This window comes from Phodopus roborovskii, unplaced genomic scaffold (assembly GCF_943737965.1).
Source record: "Phodopus roborovskii unplaced genomic scaffold, PHOROB, whole genome shotgun sequence".
Taxonomy (NCBI): Eukaryota; Metazoa; Chordata; class Mammalia; order Rodentia; family Cricetidae; genus Phodopus; species Phodopus roborovskii.
The window spans coordinates 6,103,285-6,122,931 of NW_026125281.1; the positions used below are offsets into that span (position 1 = coordinate 6,103,285).

The 19,647-nt window shown below is 36.2% G+C and overlaps 1 pseudogene; it reads left to right on the forward strand.

Annotated features, from left to right (window-relative positions):
- Positions 1 to 8,743: 8,743 nt before the first annotated feature.
- Positions 8,744 to 19,647, forward strand: part of LOC127230911 (GTP-binding protein 10-like) — a 47,146-nt pseudogene continuing 36,242 nt past the window's right edge.

A 19,647-nucleotide genomic window follows, 5' to 3' on the forward strand; every position in this document is an offset into this window, starting at 1 on the left:
TTTTACACACCCACCACAGTTATCTCTCCCTGCCCTCCTGACCCTCCCCTTTCCTCTCCAAAACGCAATCCCATCCATTCCTCAGAAAGGAGTGGGGAGTCAACAAATTCTTCATTAAAAAAATTTAACCTCAATACAGACTTAAATCTATAGTATATATTTACCAGTAAACTAAATAATCAATTCAGCCAATTCTTCCTCCTTTTATTTGAATAGAAATATGTTTTGTTTTTATTGTATATTAAGAATCATACTTTGCATTTCATGATCAAAAATCTTTATAATCATTGCAAATATCATATTCTGTTATGGTCTCAAGTTTTCAAACTGAGATTTCTTCAGTTCTCTTCAAACTTGTTTTTGAACACATTTTTCTTTCTTTTTTTTTAATTAAAACTTTGCAAAATGGTCAAAACTAGGCTGGAGAACCCCACAGAATCAGCTGACCTGAACAAGAGGAAGCTCATAGACCCCAGACTGATAGCTTGGAAACCAGCATAGGACCGACCCAGACTCCTTGAATGTGGGTCTCAGTTAGGTGGCCTGGGAAGTCTATGGGACCTCTGACAGTGGAATCAGGATGTATCCCTAATGCAGGAACAGACTCCAGTAGCCCATTCCCCATGGAGGGAAACTCCCTTCGCCTAGAGACACAGGGGACTATTTCAAATGACTTGAGAGACTTTGATGATCCCTCACAGAAGGCCTCATCCTCCCTGAGGAATGGATGGGGGATGGGATGGGGAGGGGTCTATGAGGGGTATGAGAGGATGGGAAGGAGAGGGAACTAGGATCAGTATGTAAAATAAGAATAAATATTTTAAAAAGGAAAAACTTTGCAGGCAAATGGATGGAACTAAAAACAAAAACAAACAAACAAACAAACAAAATCCTGCGTGGTGTAACCCAGACTCAAAGACAAACACAATGAGTATTCACTCATAAGTAGATATTAGATGTAAAGCAAAGGATAACCAGACTAAAATCCACAGCTCCAGAGAAGCTAGGAAACAAAGAGGACCCTAAGAGGGACACATGGATCACGCGGAGAAAAGAAATTAAATGATGTCTACGGGGCAACCTGGGGGCAGGGCTGCTGGTGATACAGGGGATGGGAGAGGGATGAGAACAAACGGGAACGAGACGACCGAGGCAGGGAGGAATGCAATGGAAGAGCAATGAAAACGGTATCTTCATGGAGAGAACCAGTGTGGGCTTAGGGAGGAACCTGGCGGTAGGGTAACTCCCAGAATCCACAAGAAAGACCCCAACTAAGACGCCCACCAACAGTAGAGAGGATGCCTGAGCTGGCCTACTCCTGTAATCAGATTGATGAATACCCCAACTGTCATCATAGAGCCCTCATACAGTAATTGATGGAACCAGATTTAGAGATCCACAACCGAGAACCAGATTTAGTGGTATCGCACTTGCATAATAAGCAGAGGAATTTGAGTGTGCATGTCTTCACCTACATGAAAACTAACCTTAGCATGGACATAGAGACAGGTATGTCCTAGGCCTGGCCAGCTTAGCCAAATAGGTGTTCAGCGAGAGACCCTGTCTCAAAAACTAAGGTAAATACTAATGGAAGAAGACACATGACAGGTACTTCTGACCTCCACTGCACATGCAAGCATATATCATACACACCTACATATGCCCCTACACCCTCAATATTTGCTCGTTTTTTTTTATTTTAATTTTCTCCTTTAATTTCGTTTGAACTAGACCTCTTACCTTTCATCGAAAGAAGCACAGTAAGTTTCAGATACTTTAAAATTTTATTTGATAAATTATTAAAGATTAGATACTTGTGTACTTACATCTGTATGGTTTCTTTTTTTCTGAATGTTACTTTCACCACAAAGTATATTTTCAAAATAATTTTGAGAACTTTATAGTCAAATATCACAAAACTCTCTCCTATAAAACTGGTTGTTTAGACATTAAAATCCTGAACTCAGGTCTCTGGAGGAGGGGTTTAAGTCCTGCCTTAGTCTCTTAAGGAGTCCATTGTATATAGACTACCTATACCTTACTATTATGAGAGTGACAGGCTGATATGTAATTATGGCTGGTAGCCCAGAGCCTAATGCTGGTCTCAAGTGTTCTAAACTCTTGAAATGACCTACTTGCTGTAATTTAGAATTTACTGCCTGGAGACATTATTTTGGAAACTGACATCATTTTCCATGTAAAAAATGTAGAGAATAGGTAATTATATTAAATGAACTTTCTTTGCCAAAGACATAAATAGCTCAAGGATAAAATTTCTTAGGCTATTTTCAGATTTTGAATTATTGGAAAATTATGTAGTGTTGCAGATTGCAACTTGAACTGCTTGCCACAAATCTTCAGAAGCACAATGTTTGTCTTTGCTCATTTGACAGTTGGATGACTATGAAACATAAAATGCAATTATATTCTGCAAATTCTAAGGGGTTGCTCAGTGACACTTTGTTTACCCGACTAGGTTACGTAAAAAGGACCTATGACCATACCAAATTCTGCAGTTATGTTGTACAAATTCCAAAGGGTTACTCACTGGCAGTTTGAGTATCAGACTAGGTTAAGTAAAAGAACCTATGCCCTTATCCAGTTGCAGCAACTAGCTGAGCTTAAGTTATATAGTATACAATGTGTCTATTAATATCAATGTGTCTATTAATATCAATGTCATGGCAACAAGATGGTACACTCTGACCCTACTATAGAGCATATTAAGTTGAATGATTTATATATTTTAGGAATTAATTTTCAATATTTCTATATACACCATGATCAGAGTTCTATATTTCCCACATTTCCCACCAGATTTACCACACTCCACACTGTTTTGTTGTTGTTGTTTGTTTGTTTGTTTGTTTTTCTGTTAAGAGTAAGGTTTTTTTTTCTTGCCAGTCTGGACCCACCACCTCACCAGCCCCAAATAACACAGAGACTCTGTATTTGATATAAAGCTGTTGACCAGTTACTTGTTTCTTATCAGCTAGCTCTGTCTTAATTATTAACTCATTTCTAGTAATCTAAGTACTTCCACGTGGTCTCATCTTACTGGAGAGGGGCTGGCGTTCTTCTCCATCCTCCATCTTAGATCTCCTCCCTACTACTTCTGTAATCCTCCTTGTCTCCTAGCCCCGCCTATCTTGCTTTCCTATTGGCCAACAATGCTTTATTCATTAACCAATAAGAGAAACATATTTACAGAATGACATCTCCCATCATTTTTCTTTCCTGTGTATAGGTCCAGACTTCCTTTTCTTTCAAAATATATATTTCCAAAACTTTCACCAAATATGCAATCCTGAAATGTCTTTCTTTCTTTTCTTTTCATTTTCTTCTTCTTTTTTTTTTTTTCCTATGACATAGGGGCCATCCTGTTGAAATACAATCATCTGGAGAGATGGTATCAAATGCCCCAGCCTATGTAGAAGGTTAAGGGCAATTAGCAAACCCTGTGGTCCCTTCTATTGACCACACACATTCCTATTGTTCTCTGATACTTTTCCCTTAGCTTATCCCAGGGCTAGAAACTTTCCAACATTTTCTTGCAGTGTAATTTAATTCAGTTGTTCTACTCTAGTGTAGGTCTCTTGAATAAAATGTCCCTTGCTTGTCTGTTTAATTCCATCTGGTGCAGTTTTTCTTTGGCAACTGAAGAATTCATAGCATTTAAAATTCAGTAAATGCTGCCACAGTAATTTCTGCAAACTTGGATGCATTTTCTTATGCATTCTTCTTCCCCCACGTAAAGTGATGTGATACATTATGTCTAAACATTTTAAAAGTTAATTTTATTTTCAATTATACATATACCAACAGCTCATTAAACAGTACATTTTTTTGTTTAAAATAATTTTAATAAATGAAACAAGCAGTAAGCTAATATTTCATAAATTTTAAAATGGTTATGTATTGAATATATAGAGAAAACAGAGGAATACAGCCCATTTTCGTAACTTCAAAAGATTCAGAGTGAAAACTATTTCCAATTGTGTTGTGCAGGACTATGCTGTCAAATGTCACAGTGTTAGTCTTGCAAACACTAAGCCTAAAGACAGAGAATCTACAGTTATAACTCAATTGATTGCCTAACCTGGGTAAATCCCTGGATTCAGCACCGCAGAAGGACAAACCAAACACATTTTGGGGGGAGTGACGGGAAAACAGAGTGGAAAGGAAGACTTCAAATGCAGCAAGATTAACTTAAGAATGTAGCCAATTGGGCAACTGAAAATTTATATATATTTATATAACAAATTATATAACAATTTATATAACAAAACAGAAAAGCAAAATCAAAAAGTTGAAGTAATATAAAGAGATTCAGACTCAGAATAATGCAATTTGGGGAAAATATATCAAAAAGAAATAGGTGTATGGACTCATATTCTATGGCACAGAGACACTGTCTCCATCTTTTTTCAGACCTTACTCTGTCTCGTTAACTTTACACTTCTGGATTTGTTTGCATTGTGGTATTTCTAAAACAGTGATGAAATAAAGTTGCTGAAAGCAGTAACAACAGTTATGCTACAGTCAAGAGGGTCAACTGAAAGCAAATGGCTATGCATTAAGCATTAAGGCTAATCTAAATGCAACATGGGCAGGAGGCTATTAGTGAGCTGCTTTTGTTATTTTAAAGGTTCTTATTGAGAGGGAAAGAATACAACTATAACATAAATATAAATTATGAGGACTAAGCATTCTTATAAGATTATTTACCTAAGCCAAATAGTTATAAAGAAATAGTTGTTACTCTTTTCTGAGGAGTTAAATAGAGTCACCCTAAATCAGACAAAAATATTCAGCAATATGAATAAATGGGTGGCTGAAAATATATCAGCAAGAAGAACTATGTCTTTTGTAAAAGAAATAAAAAATATCAGTTTAATAATAGATGTACCACAGTGAACGAAAACCAGCTGCATGAACATTCTGTTGTAAGACAGAAAGGCAAAACTGTAAAATAAAAATATTTAAATATACTGAGCATTGATACTACATTAATCATATGAAGATCATCCACACAATTTTATATCAAAAGTCAGAATGCTTGATTTAATTGGCCTTACAGAAAAGTCATTGGGCTTCACATTACAACAATTATTTTCAAAGTAAATCATATTTACCTAGTTGGTTATTTTGTTTTGAACTGATATGTGTTTACATAATGTTATATTTGTTTTTTACTACAAGCATGCTTGACACATAGATGATGTTGTATATTAACAAAATATTTGTTGAAATGTGGATAGTTGTTCATAAATTATGTTGAGAGGTCCACTGACTTTTGAGTAATGTCCTAGGGGTATATTTGTATATTTAAATTTTCAGGAAAACTATATTTTTATATTTTCACATGCATGAACTGATGCTATTAAGTTCCTTGATAATAAACAAAGACATTTTGTTTTGTTGTCTTGAAAATCTTTTTAAAATACTGAGAATTGAGGCAGTATAAATCTTTAAAATATATGATCATTGCATGTTTGACCAATTAAAAAACTAGAACTAAAGATAAGTTTAGTTGTTGGAACTGTAGTTTGTCTAATGGAATATTTTCCTTTTGTTATTTTTTAATTTTTTTCTTATTTTACATATTGATCACACTTGCCTCTCCCTCCCAGGCCTCCCAACCACCCTCCCATTACCCTCCTCCCTCCACAGGGAGGGTGATGCCTTCCAGGAGGGATCAACAAAATCTGTCAAGTCATTTGGAGTAGGGACTAGGCCCTCCCTCCTGCCTCTAGGTTAAGGGAGTATCCCTCCTGGGGAATGTGCTCCCAAAGTCCTTTTGTGCACCAGAGATACATCCTGGTTCTACTGCCAGAGGTCCTTTAGTCTGTCCAGGCCTTCTAACTGAGACCCATATTTAGGGGGTCTGAGTCAGTCCCATGCTGGATTCCCAGCTATCAGTCTGGGTGTCCATTACCTCCCCCTTGTATTTTCATTTCTCCAAATTGTGTTTATTAAAACCTTGATGTTGCCATTTCCTAAGGAATGTAATTGAATTTTGAAAGTTATTATTAACATGACTTCAATAAAATGTGTTTCAGAGAATGAAGTTTCCATGTGAGTATATGTAGATGGTAAATTGAAGGCATTAATTAAAAAAAATATCATATGTCACTGGACCAAAGGAAATACTGTAGGGATTCAATGAGGTCACTTTATTTAAAGGGCAAATGTCCAGAATGTATTTAATAAATTTAATTATAATTTATTTACAATCCATGATAGAGGAAGAATAAATTAATATGGAGGTACATATAAAGAAATACTGTGCTGACTGTGAAAAGAGTCTTGTAGTCTTGAAATTAACAGAATAGCAAAGTCATGAGAAGAAATATTATATAGATACAGGGACCTTTTAAAGATAGGTTTTCTGTGGGGTTTCAATTTGTAGAGAACATATTGGCTACTGGTTAGACAGTTTAATTTAAAAACATCTCCATATTTTCCCCTCATCCCTCCTAATTTTCAATTCTGAATGACTCTCTCAGAATACTCAACTATGTCATATACATTCAAAAATATCAAGACAGAAACCCTAAATCCATGTTAAGCTTAAGGCCCCTTAAAAACCATGAGAACTATATTAAGCCTATTAGAAATATTCTTGGTTGCAACATTTTAAATGGAAGTTTTCAAAAATATGTTTTATTGATTGAGTCTCAAAGATGACAGAATTGAATGTGTTTATAATCTAATTATAAAAATAATTCAAGAGTGCATGTAGACCAATGTTCTCATTTTACTCTGAAAATAGCAATAAGTAAAAAAAGAAACCACTACAAATTGAGATATATAATTTAGCAACATTTCTATTTTTTATATAGAAGAGAACAATATGTACAAAAACATAACTTTTGTGGCTGTCTTTTACAATTATGACTTGAAATCATCATTGGAATCTAAAACAGAAAGGAAGGGAGACCTATTCCTGAGTTAAGAAAGGAAAACTCTTCAAATGTCTTGATCATACATTTGACCATAATAGACAAAGAAAAGCAGTAAGTATTTGTTACTCATTTACGTGATATACTAGGTTTTAATTTATGAGCCTTGGTATGTGATTTTGTGATAATAAGAGTGTAGAATATATCTTTCCTCCCTAAATTCATTTCAAATTTAATGAGTTCAAATGATGTTTGAAATTACCAAATGATAATTAAAATATAGACATTTTCTTCATTTTTAAATCTTAAAGTGTTTATTTTAAATTTTTTTCTAAAGGAAATAAAAAGTGTGGAGTCATATTATCAATGTTTTTCAAATATTTGGATTATTATTTAATCCATAAGAAAAATGAGAGACTTGTAATCATTATTAAATATCAATACCAGATAGCAAAACACAGCTAGTACTAACTGAACCATAATGAAATGTGTCATGTGATTTTACTCACATGTTAATTAAAATACCATAACAATTATTATGTTGTTATTGGGCATGCAATGCTTGGAGGAATGGAAGAGGGTGATGTTCCAATCAATTTAAGAACATTTGGAATTCACACATTTAGAGTGTGGGCTGTGACTAGATGTTAAAAAAAAAAAAGTATGTCTGAATGAAATTTGTTGCATTTTTTGCCATGTTTTTCAGTATTATCATCATTTACATTAATTCAAATAATACTTCTAAAAATTTTAAATTTTCTTAACCTATTCTAGTCTAGTTAGAGTTTAATCTATAAAAGCAATACATGCAATATTTGATCAAAATTTGAATTAACCTCTTTAAAAATATTTATCTACCTATTTACCTATTGGTTTATTTACTGCAACGTGTTCTCACTGTGTATCACGGGCCGATTTTTAGACCAATTTGGCCTTAATCTCATAGAGACCTACCTCCCGAGTTTGGAGATTTAAGGTGTACAGCACCATACCTGGCTATTATTAGTTTTATGAGTAAGAGTGTTTGTTTACATATATACATGTCCCCCATCCCCAGGCTAATAGAGACCAGGGAGGATATCTATCATATTTCCGTTAAGTACAGTTTGGGATTGGAAATTAAATCTGGGATGGTTGTCAGTGGCCATGTTGGAGCTGGAAACCATACCTGGTTCCTCATTGTCTTAACCATTGAGTCATCTGTCCACCTCTCGAATTAGCTTTGAGGGAAACAAAAAAGTAACTGTATTCATGCATGGCTCTCATATGAATCATTGGGTGTTCGTGCCATTTCCCACTGTATTTCCATTCCCAATCACTCTTGTCTAGATTTGATTTTGTGCTTTAGAGTAAGTTCATTTTGATGATAGTACTTTCCTCATGTATTTTAAAGTCAATAATCCTACAAATTATTACCAGTATAACCTTGTTCTTGGCTGTTTCTAGTTACGCAATGATTATGAAGACATATTTTGGCAATGTTCCGTAACCCAATGTGTTAAATCATAATTTGTTTTAAATACATTTCATAGCATACTTAAGTGCCCAATACTTTCAAATATAAATTGAACAAAACCCAACAACACAGATTAACAGGCTATGTAAGGAAACGATATTTATTAAAGTTTATTATGATAAAGACTGAGCTGGAGAAGAGGACTTACATGTCTGCCTGGGATTGCCTATCCCGGGTGAGTAGGAGAGCAGGCCCGCCTAGAGCTGGAAGGTGCCCGGCAGTCGGGTGCCATTATGGTGAGCAAACACATGATGAGGCATGGGAGAAAAGGTAGACTGGTTCACGTCCTGTGGAGAGAGGCAGATCAGAAGAGGTGAAAGTCATGAGGAGGGAACTGAGGTGGGTGGCCTCTGCCACCCAGGTCCGAGCCTGGGTTGATACCAAGGGCCCATGTCTGAATCTGGCTCTGCCACAGCTGTGGTCTGTGTTCATGTCTGTGGCTCCGCTACTACCAAAGGCCAAGAGGATACAGGGCTGCACAGAGTTGGTCCCGGCCCTCACCAGCTACAGCAGTGTGGAGAGTAGGCCCTTACCTCATGTGGGCAACACAGTAGAGTTGACGCTGTTTGCTGGGGTGGGGGCAGGGGACAGGCACAGACTCACATGTGAGCTGACCCTGAGAACTGGAGTATGGAAGAGCTGTCCCCACTACCCGTCTTACAGTGGTATGGGTCAGGGAGAGATGCTGCTTAAACTCCCCACTCGTACCTCTTAGCCCTCGACACCACCTGATGCAGGTGGCAAACTTGGCCTCAGAATTAATAGAGCAGGAGAGCTGGACCAGACCCCACACATAAACCACCACTGTCTGCAGGAGAGCAGATCTAATTCATTGCCAGGGAAGGCGCATAGAGGTGACTGTTGGTCAGGCTGAGGATGAGCCAACCCGGAGGGTGTCAGAGTGGGAGATCTGGCCCTTTCCACTCTGTCTGCCATGTAGTGGCAAGGGCAAGGAGAAGATACCATAGCCACCTTGCCCCTTGCTGTCAGTGACAGGTAGGAGAGCCGAACCTGCTACACATCAAATGCAGCACTTGGGACAGTGAAGCCTGCACCTCATTCGGGCAATAGAGGGATTTCTGTTGGTGGGTCTCAGGTTAGCAGGCTCCGAGAGCATGAAAGTGGGTGAGCCAGCCCCAGCACCCTCCTCTGCCATGTGGTGCTGACGGTGAAGGAAAGAGCCACCCCCACCCTTTGCCCCCAAACCCCTGGCAGGCAGGAGAGCAGACCTGGGGAATGAGAGAGGGAGAACTTGCCCTGTCCTTCTCTACACCTTTCTGGGCGACACAGTAGAGCTGCGCATGTGTAATGAGCCAGTCCCACTGGTGTGAGAGCAGGAGAAACAGGCCTTCCCTTGCTGCATAGGGTGAGCTAATGAACCCATCAAACACCCAGGCCCAGAACCAGGGCCATGCATTGGTCTAGTCTAATATAATAGCAGAATGCCCAAGAGGATCCCCAGTGAGGACTCAGCAGAAGCCAGAGACCTCGAACCAGACCAATGACTTACCGCGGTGAAAACTTGCATGAAAATACGTATGAGATAAAGGATATTCTGCGTGACTTAACTGTGTCAAATTGTGGATTCTACAATGAGATTTTTTTTTATTATGTTTTTTTTTTTTCTCCTTTTTTCTAAATTTTATTTATTTTGCTTTGTTGGAGAGGGTACAGGTGCAGAGGACACATGCAAAGGGACAGGAGATGAATGGGACAGGAATGCATGGTATGAATTCATGAAAAATAAAAAAAAAAGGAAAAAAGATCATGGTGTACTACTTTATCATAAACATGCCTGAGATTTTACTCAGAGTTCAGACATCTCTGTTTTTTCAACTTATATTTTGTCTCATACAGATTATTAGATGCCAGGTATATTACTATTCGATTAAAAACTTTAAAACCATGAAGGACCGGTTCTAAAAGAAAGAATAACATTTCTACAGAACTATTATTTTCATTGATTTCAGCTGTGAACTCTAGGCAGAATATAAAAAACAATGCCTCTGAAAAGAGCCAATGGATGATCACATATTGTAAGACTGTGGAGAGTTCTTTGATATCTATCAAACTTCCAAGTGAATGAAGTTCCCATTTTTGATAAATAATAATTTTTTGCAGATATAGGACAAAATATAAAGCTTTAAATAGCAGGTCAACAGGTACTAGCCTTGATATTTGAATTAATGGAGGTAGCCTACTAAGTAAAGCACAGACAGGAGAAATGCTAAGTATGTTACTCAATGCTTGCTGAAATTTTTGGTAGGTCTTAAACCACACTGGAAGGTAAAGTACTTTTTGTGTAGTCAGCAAAGCTCTAAGATACTTTTCTTTGCAAAAGTGGAATAATTTGATAACCAAAGCTTAAACATTTAAATAAATTCGAGGGTCTGTAGCATCTTCTTATATTGGTACTCTTCATAATCTAAAATAATAAAAAGAAAAGGTAATTTTTGTGGGAAAATATTTTGTAGACAAGAAAACTAGAAGCAACTATTCGCTGTGCCTTAATCAATGTTCTATTGATATGATGAGGCACCATGAACACATTGCCATAAAAAAATAAAGCTTGTAGTTGGAACTTGCTGACAGTTTTAGAGTTTTAGTTCATTATCGGCATTGCAGGAAGCAATTGTGTCATGCAGGCAGGCTTTGTGCTGGAGAAGGAGCTGCATGATCTATATCTGGATACTTAGGCAGAAGGAAGGGACAACCACTGGCCTGGCTTTGTCTTTAAAAACCTCAAAGCCCATTTTCAGTGATGTACTTAACTTCAACAATTCCACATGTCCTAACTCATTCAAATAGTCCCACTCCTTAAGTGTTCAAATATATGAATTTATGGGAACCATTCTTACTCAGCCCATAACAGACTGCTAGGCGAAGGGGGATGTGGTGATATATTGCTTATAATTTATTAAAGCTTGACTGAGGATTCAGAAAACCAAGTCAGCCATAAGCCTTAGAATCCAGGCACAAATCTTTAATCCCAGCAGTCTGAAGCTAGGGAATGGTGGTACACTACAGGTACCTAGGACTTTTTTAAAGAGACGGACAGATCTCTGTGAGTCCAAGACCATCCAAATCTACACATAGAGAGTGATTAACATGATTAACATTATGGAATCGTCACTTGTAAACATTCGTCTGCATTACACCCACCCTTCACTAGGTTCAGGGACTCTTGATGAAAAGGGGTCGGTCACAAAGATTGTTGAAGCCACAGACGGTGGATGAATCCCAGAGAGTCACTATTTTCTGACCACAGCAGGAAGACTGCACAAGTGAACTCTAAGTAACTGAGTAAGCGCACAAAAGACCTAGGCAAGTACAAGGCAAATAAAGCTCAAACTGGAGGAGGGGAGGTGTACGAGATGTCCCCACCCACTGCTAAGGAATTATTGACAATAGATAATGGTTTGGACAGGGTAGGTTTGGAGGGGGAACAAATTTTCTTTAAGGATGGAGTCTTGGTTGATTGAACACACTTCAATGAAGACCACGAATCTGAGAGCACATGAGCAGCACCAACTGTACTTGTTTTTAGGAACAAAAGCCGTGGCACAACATTAGGTGAGTGGGAAAACGAACCACAGGGTAGAAGCAAGTGGATTGAATTAATATGGGGCAAATAAACTCTACAAAATTCTAAAAGAAACTAGTAAAATGTAAGAAAACATAGAAACAAACCAGAAAGTTACTCCTTGGAATGACATATACTAGAAATATTGTAAATTAAGGTTACCTTTAACATTATGTGCAAACCATTTCATGAAATGAATTGCATTCAGGGCACATTATATATTCCACAGAATGAAAAGGATCACAGAGCACATGAAGATTTCTTTAGAAGATAAGCCTCCTAACACAGCTATTCCCCTAAGATTCATGCATTCTAGGGAGCAATGTTCAAATTGAATTCTCAACTTTATACTATAACATGCTTTACTACATTTTGGCTCAAAATTGTAGGTTCAAGAAAGTAGCCATTCTATGCCGTGCTCTTATGTTGCACAAAAATTTTATAAACTAAATTAACACCACTTAGGCTGATTAGAACCAAAAAATTACTGGCATTCAGATTCACTTTTTAACATAAAATTACAGCTAAAATATTAAGTAGGCTATAATAGACATGAGATGTGTGTGGTATCTGTCACACTGGGTGATCTGCAAATTAAGCATTGGTGTGAATGTCATGCCAGTAACATTGATCTTCTAAAGGCTTATGCACCAGGAACAAATAAGTTACAATAGACACATTAGGGTTATAGAGTCAGAGGTAAATTCTAGCTTTGACAAGTCTTACTAAGTCCAACCCAGGGGCAAGGCATACATTTTCACCGAAAAGAGTGTGATTGCTTGAGATGAAGGCCGTTCACCTTAAGACATGTAGGAGGCATCAGCAATGCCTTAATTCATTTGCTCTCTGTATCTCTCTTTCTCTCTGTCTCTTGCTCTCACTGTGTTCACCTTTATATGCATATTTATCCAAATAATTTTTCTTCCTTATGTTTTACTGTTTTAAATATGCAGGTTGAAATTATATGCAATGATCCTGGTGTTTTGAGCTGCCATAGAACATTTTTGTCTACATCAGCTACTTGCTTGTACTATTTTGCTTTGAGCTATCATTCATATCTGACCTATATGCCATCCACAGGCCAGCCTTTCATGCTGTATCTTTACTCTGATTTTGACTTTTGAAATTTCCACTTGAAAAATGGTTTTGCAGCAACTATATATTTCAATGTGTGTGTGTGTGTGTGTGTGTGTGTGTGTGTGTGTGTGTGTGTGTGAACGCTCCATATACACTCTTGCTAGTGAATATAGGGAAATGAAATCTTCTTTTGAATGCTATAAACCTGAGTTAATTAAGATTCTTTAAGTAACATTAAATAAAATAATAATATGTAGAATTTAGTCATATTATATAAGAGCGATTTCTCTTTTCTCACATATTGGAAAGATGGTTATATATCAGGAGTCATATTTTAATTATTCATTCAATGTGAAACATATTTAAATTTGTATTTAATCAAAATGTATTATTTCCATACATTAACTGCTCAAACTATAAATTAAAAAAAGAAACAGTCATATTAAGAGCTCTGAGAAAGACAAAGTTATTACATAGATTGTGGTTAATCTAGAAAGAGTTCATACGAAGTAGCCCACATTCTTCATCCCAGTACTTTGGAGGTAAAACTGAAGTATCAGGAGTTCAAGTTCTGCTTCCAAACACAGCAAGTTTCAGATCAGCAAGTAGACATTAAATTGTACCCTAAAACGCCAGCAACAATCACCTAAAGTTAGAAATAGAACTGAATTAGTCAGAAAATATAATCAATCCATCTACAATTTAAAACACACTAACATAACAGTTACTTTTTTGCGTGAATTAAATGTGTCCTTGGTTGCCACATATAAATAAAGCAGAGAAGACAGAAACCTGAATATAGGAAAACCATTTTTACTTGTTAGTAACAAATAGAACACTGACTATTTGGGAAATGTGTATTCATCAATAACTTCTGTAAGGATGTCAAATATTCAAGTTCCTATAACTGTCAAATTTTGATGAAAGCTGTTTTTATTTCTCACAGTAATGAAAGTTAAGATGCAGAACAAAAGTTAAGATAGCTTAAACAAACAAACAAACAAACAAAACTAAGACAAGCAAGGAGTGAATAGGACACTCTGGGGGAAAGCTTTATCTTAGAGCTCAATACAGTCATATGCATTCGATGAGTACAAATAAATCATATCATAGATTTAAAATAATTTGTTTATTGATGAAAACATAATAAGAAACAATTAGCTTTCTGTTATGCTGACTCTCAATTTCTCTGGCAGAGCAAATGTGGAGTGCAGCCAATATAAATACAATGCTGGAAGAACCAAGCAGAGGCTGTCCTTACCAGATGTCAAAACACAGAGCAACCACAGTTAATTAGGTCTGTTTGGCAGCAAGCAGTACATTTCCATCCAAAGTTTACTCTCCAGTTCTTATTCAGCACAAAGAGTTCGACTAGGATGTGCAGTCGTTCAGATTGGTTAGCATTTTTGCATAGCTCCTGGATAGTCTTATGATCATAGCTCGAACTAATGTCGTAACTAGACTTTGCCTGAAGAAGTATGGCACTCACAGCTCTGGGGCCAACTACCTAAATGCAGAATGCTTGGATGGCCCTTCTAAAAACTGTTGTCTTAAACTATCAGGATGAAGCTGATTGCTGGGGTTGGAAGGGCAGTGTAATATGGAGACTGTTTTCTGAGCTCTGGGGATAGATAGCACATCAGAATTAACTGCTGATGTAAGAAGCCTAGCTTAGAACAGCATATGGATGGAATGAAGGATGATTTCACTGATACTTTCCCTTAAGTAAACTACTTGGCAAACAAGAAAGCTGAATCCATATGTACTATCAAACTTTCAACCAATTCTGCTAACATGAATGTAAATACAAAATATATAGAAACAATAGAGGTCACAAAATTTCCTAACTCTCAGCTGTTTTAAGACATTGATGAGTTAAAATGATTGACACAAACAATTTCATAGATATTCAAAACTTGACATGAGAGTCCATACCATTGTCTTTGCATTTGAATAACAGCCATTAAAGATAAAGGAAGGTAGATCTCACTACAGGCACATGGAAATCTCTACTGAATTTCAAAGGCACAGTCTGACAACTTTTTAAGAAATATTTGGTTTAAAATTTGTAAAATTCTTCAACTTAGTATCAAGTAAATATATAATTTTGAAATAGAGAAAAGAACATTAAGAATTTATGCAAATTTTAGGCAATATGAAGATTACTTATAATTGACTTTAGCTTAAACGTTGTCATACAATGTGGAACATACAAAGGCCGTCAATATTGTCTCATTTCCTAGATGAAGAAATGGCAGATATGTGTAAACTCTATTGAGCAAAGTCTGTGGCACACTTTGTTTAAAGAACAGACGTTAACCTGTCTTTGATTACATTTTACCACTTAACATTTGGAAATTTTCTGGAATTTTAAAAACTTTTCCAAAATACATAAAATCATTTATATGGGATCTAAAGATTTATTCCCTACCCATGCATTACGAGTTTTCATGTTTAAGCCCAGCCGACAATGATATATTATTTTTTGCAAAACTTATGGAAATGAAGAACTTGCTCAACAGTATGTTGCTTTCTTCTATTTATAATTACTATTTCATTTTAATTACTCAAGTTTTAGAAAAAAAAGAATCAACATTCTTTTGTATAATTTTAATTTGCACAATAGCAAGATATTAGAAACAACAACAAACAAAACTAGTGGTTTTAACTTAAAAGCCCATTGCTTGTACCAGGGAGATAATCCAGTGGGGAATGGTGATTCAGGCCAGATTTGGTAACCTGAAATTAATCCCCAGTTCCCCCACAGTGGAAAAAGATAACTATCTGAAATTTTAATTATGCTTTGTGTTCATATCTGAGTAGTATCCCTATCAGTGGTACTGGGAACAAACTCTAGTTCTCTATAAGAGCAGTATATTCAGTTAACTCCTGAGACATCTCTCCAGCTCACAAAACCAACAACAATTTCTGTAGTACGTCCTCTCATCTCCACATTCATGCTCTGGTAAAAGTACACACAAACACACACACGTGCACAGGGACACACTCACACACAATAGATGAAATAAATAATACATAAATACATAGATAAGCAAATGTCTAAGAAAAGAGAAATTTCTTCTAGTGAGTCTTCTATTTTTAGTCTTTGATGTGCTCTTGAGTATCATGTCATATGGAAGAAACAGTGTAAGAATTTCCACTAATACCTAGAAGACGAGAGTGCCTAGTTTTATAATTCCTATTCAATATACAGCTTGAAGTTGTAAGTATTGCAATGAGATAAGAAATAAAAGCATCTCTGTTTTATGGTTATGTTTCTTGTATGTTTATGGTATGTTTCACGTAAAAGGTCCCAGGTACCACATCAGGAAATCCTAGAGCTAATAACGCACTATTAGCAAAATAATAGTTAATAGTAAGAAAACTACCCTTGGCTTTGGTCCACCCTCTGCTGCACTTTGCACTATACAAACTCTGCTACATTCTGAATATCTGATGAGAAGTTGTTAAGTGTCACAACAGGGAACTAAAAAGTCACAGTGAAATCCTGAGGACAGTGAACCTCTGTCTCTGTCTCTGTCTCTGTCTTTGTCTTTGTCTCTCCATCTCTGTCTGTCTCTGTCTCTCTCTCTCTGTTTCTCTTTATAGCAGGGCAGTCTATCTACTCCATGATTTCTCACTACTGTACTGATTACTCTGTTTAACTCAGATGAAACACATATCTGAAGACTCAAAACTAACATACACAGGTGAGTGAGTGAAAGCATATCACTTTTATCTTCGTGGATCCTGATAAACTCACACATGATAATTACTTTTCCATGGTGTCTGTCCATTTATCTAAGAATCTCAAATTTTCCTTTCCTTAATAACTTGTGTAATAGGAATAATTAAAACTAAAAAGAGAGTTATGCCAATAAATGCCTGAAAAATATATCTAACATTTTTTTTCCACCAGAGAAAAGCAAATGAAAATGATTTTGAGATTCATCTTATGTCAATTATATTGGCTGGGATTTCAAAACCAAAATCTGCCAAGGGCTGGGGGTATTGTAGGGAAAGGGAAACACTTACTAGTGCAGCCACCATGAAAATCAGTATAGAATTTCCTCAATGAGAAAAATAATCAAGAAATAGATCTACTACAATACCCAGTTATATTACTTTTGAGTATATGCCAACAAATTTCTGTATCCTCTTATAAAAATATTTGCTCATTCGTCTTTATAGATGATCTATTGACCTATTCACAATAGGCAACAAATAAAATAACACAGATGTCCTTCAACTAAAAAAGGTGGAGGATGAAATGGTGGTATTTTTCATATTTTTTTAAGGTGAGCAGGGTTTCCTTTTTTACATAATTTTATTGATTATTTATTCTCTTATTTCTGTAATGATATAACACCTTCCCTTGTGGTCTTTCTGCCTTATATTGAGGAGTTTTATAATGCATGTCCTCAACCCTTTCTTCACACTATATCTAGAAGCTAGACTGAACAAAACAATCACAGGCTTTGGTCATTGTATAATCAAGGTTGTTAACGTGAAAAAATAAAATGGAGTTACTGAATGACTTCCCATAAATAAGCTGTTACAAGCTTGTTCAGATATCACAAACAGAAAATCCTTGCCTCCAGTCCTACTCTGAGCCTGAGACTGTTCTCATCTGACACCACTGAGCACTGAGCGTCATTTCTGCTTCCCATAACCATCAAGGATTAACCAGGAGTGCCACTGTTTGAATAGCCCCTTATTTACATGACTTATTTGCACTACTTCACTCTAACTCCAATTCCCAGAACTGGATACTAGAAAATCCAAAATGCCCTCATGCACAGCGTAGTAAATATATTTGCAGAGACTGTACACAGAGTAACTTACACTAGCTGATAAAGGACTTCTACAAAATGGAGATGTCCCTATGCAATCACACAGTACCTTAGCCAATGTCCTTTGTGTCCTAAATAATTTGTCTTCTCTCTACTTTGTATAAAGCTCTTTTTTTTCTATGGCAGTCCATCACCTCTATTGTGTCCTGTCTGAGTTCTGTGATTGGGTGTGGTTAGGAAACTTCAGTCTTGCCCAACATTCCTCTTGCTTCAGTACTCATTAACAGTTCATTGCTCTTTGGCTTCCTGTAGGAAGGTATCAGCAGACTTCAGTAGGCTTCTCTACTGCCTTGTATGTCTGCAGAATGACTTTGCTTTCTAAAATCTAGCTCATCTCTGATGATTTATTAACTGTCCTAGAATCCCCAGCTTTTATAAAGCTACAAGTAGAACATTCATTTTTTCCTCTATTTGGTATGTTTTCATGTCACCAAAACATAAAATATAAAATAACAATAATAATAAGCACTTTAGAGGAAATGGTAGATCTTGACATCAAAAACACATTCTTTCAAGCCTTTACTTGGCTTCAGTAAACTATATGAGTGTATTCTTTGTAGAATAACATGCCATTAAATACTAGAGCACTGCCTCTGTAATTACTGTCTCTATATTTGTGTGATATAAAATATTTTTAGTAAAAAGATGATGGAAGTATTGCAGATTTTTTATTATTTTACATTTTTTACTCTGTTCTGAAACCAATCCAAATGTAACAATATCAATGTTATGTCAGTACACAATTTTTTTTTAATTTTCTTTAAGTTTATGTTGTTTCATTCAAAGTTTTGGTTCAGTTGAAAGGTTTTCAAGATTATGAAACTTAATATCACAGCATGTTATATAGACTAAGATCTTACTAGTTAGAGAAAACAACGCAACTTAATATAACTTTGCAAAAAAAAAAAAAAACCCTAGGTTTCTATATTTACAAGTGTGTTTTAAAATTCACAAAAAAAGTCTTAAGAAGATTTACTTGCTCATTATTAAAATACACACTTTGAAAACTATTGATGCCGTGTTAAAATCTTCAAAGTTCTCCAAGGACCTAAGAACTTATTTAGCCACCACTGTGATGGAGAGATTTTCCTCCAGACATCAGGCGACTAGGAACTGAGATTATTGTGGCCACATATAAAATGCTTGACACCATCCTCAGAGCGAATAAGCAGAACAACATATACCAACATTAGTGGTGGTACCAACACACCATAACAACGAAGTGGAAGAGGACAATATCCCCCCCCCCCCTCCGCATTCCCTTCCTTCCTCCCTCTGGCTTGTACGGAGTAAACAGTTACTTGTTTACACCCTCTCAGGAAATCTAATGCAAAATCCTCACACATGAAGAGTAACGTAGGTCTATAAACATACTATATAGTTTCCCAGTGTCTTGTGAAATAGAAATTGACAAGGAAAACTTATTTATTTAAAATTTGCCAAAGAAATGAGCAGAAAAATTCCCACTTTCTTTATCTCAAGTGATAGTGATACAATTTTAAAGGAAATAAAGGAGAGAATTATTTGTTTGTGCAATAAGCATCCAGCAATTAGCAAAATCTCTAAGTAGTGCAAATACCTCTGACTGATTCCAATGCTTCTGTTCTGCAGAAATACTCCTGGGGAATATTTAATTCTTTAGTATCATTTTTTAAGTAGTTTATGAGAAACGATTGTTTTCTATAAAAGATGCCGACATCAACAGCCAATTCT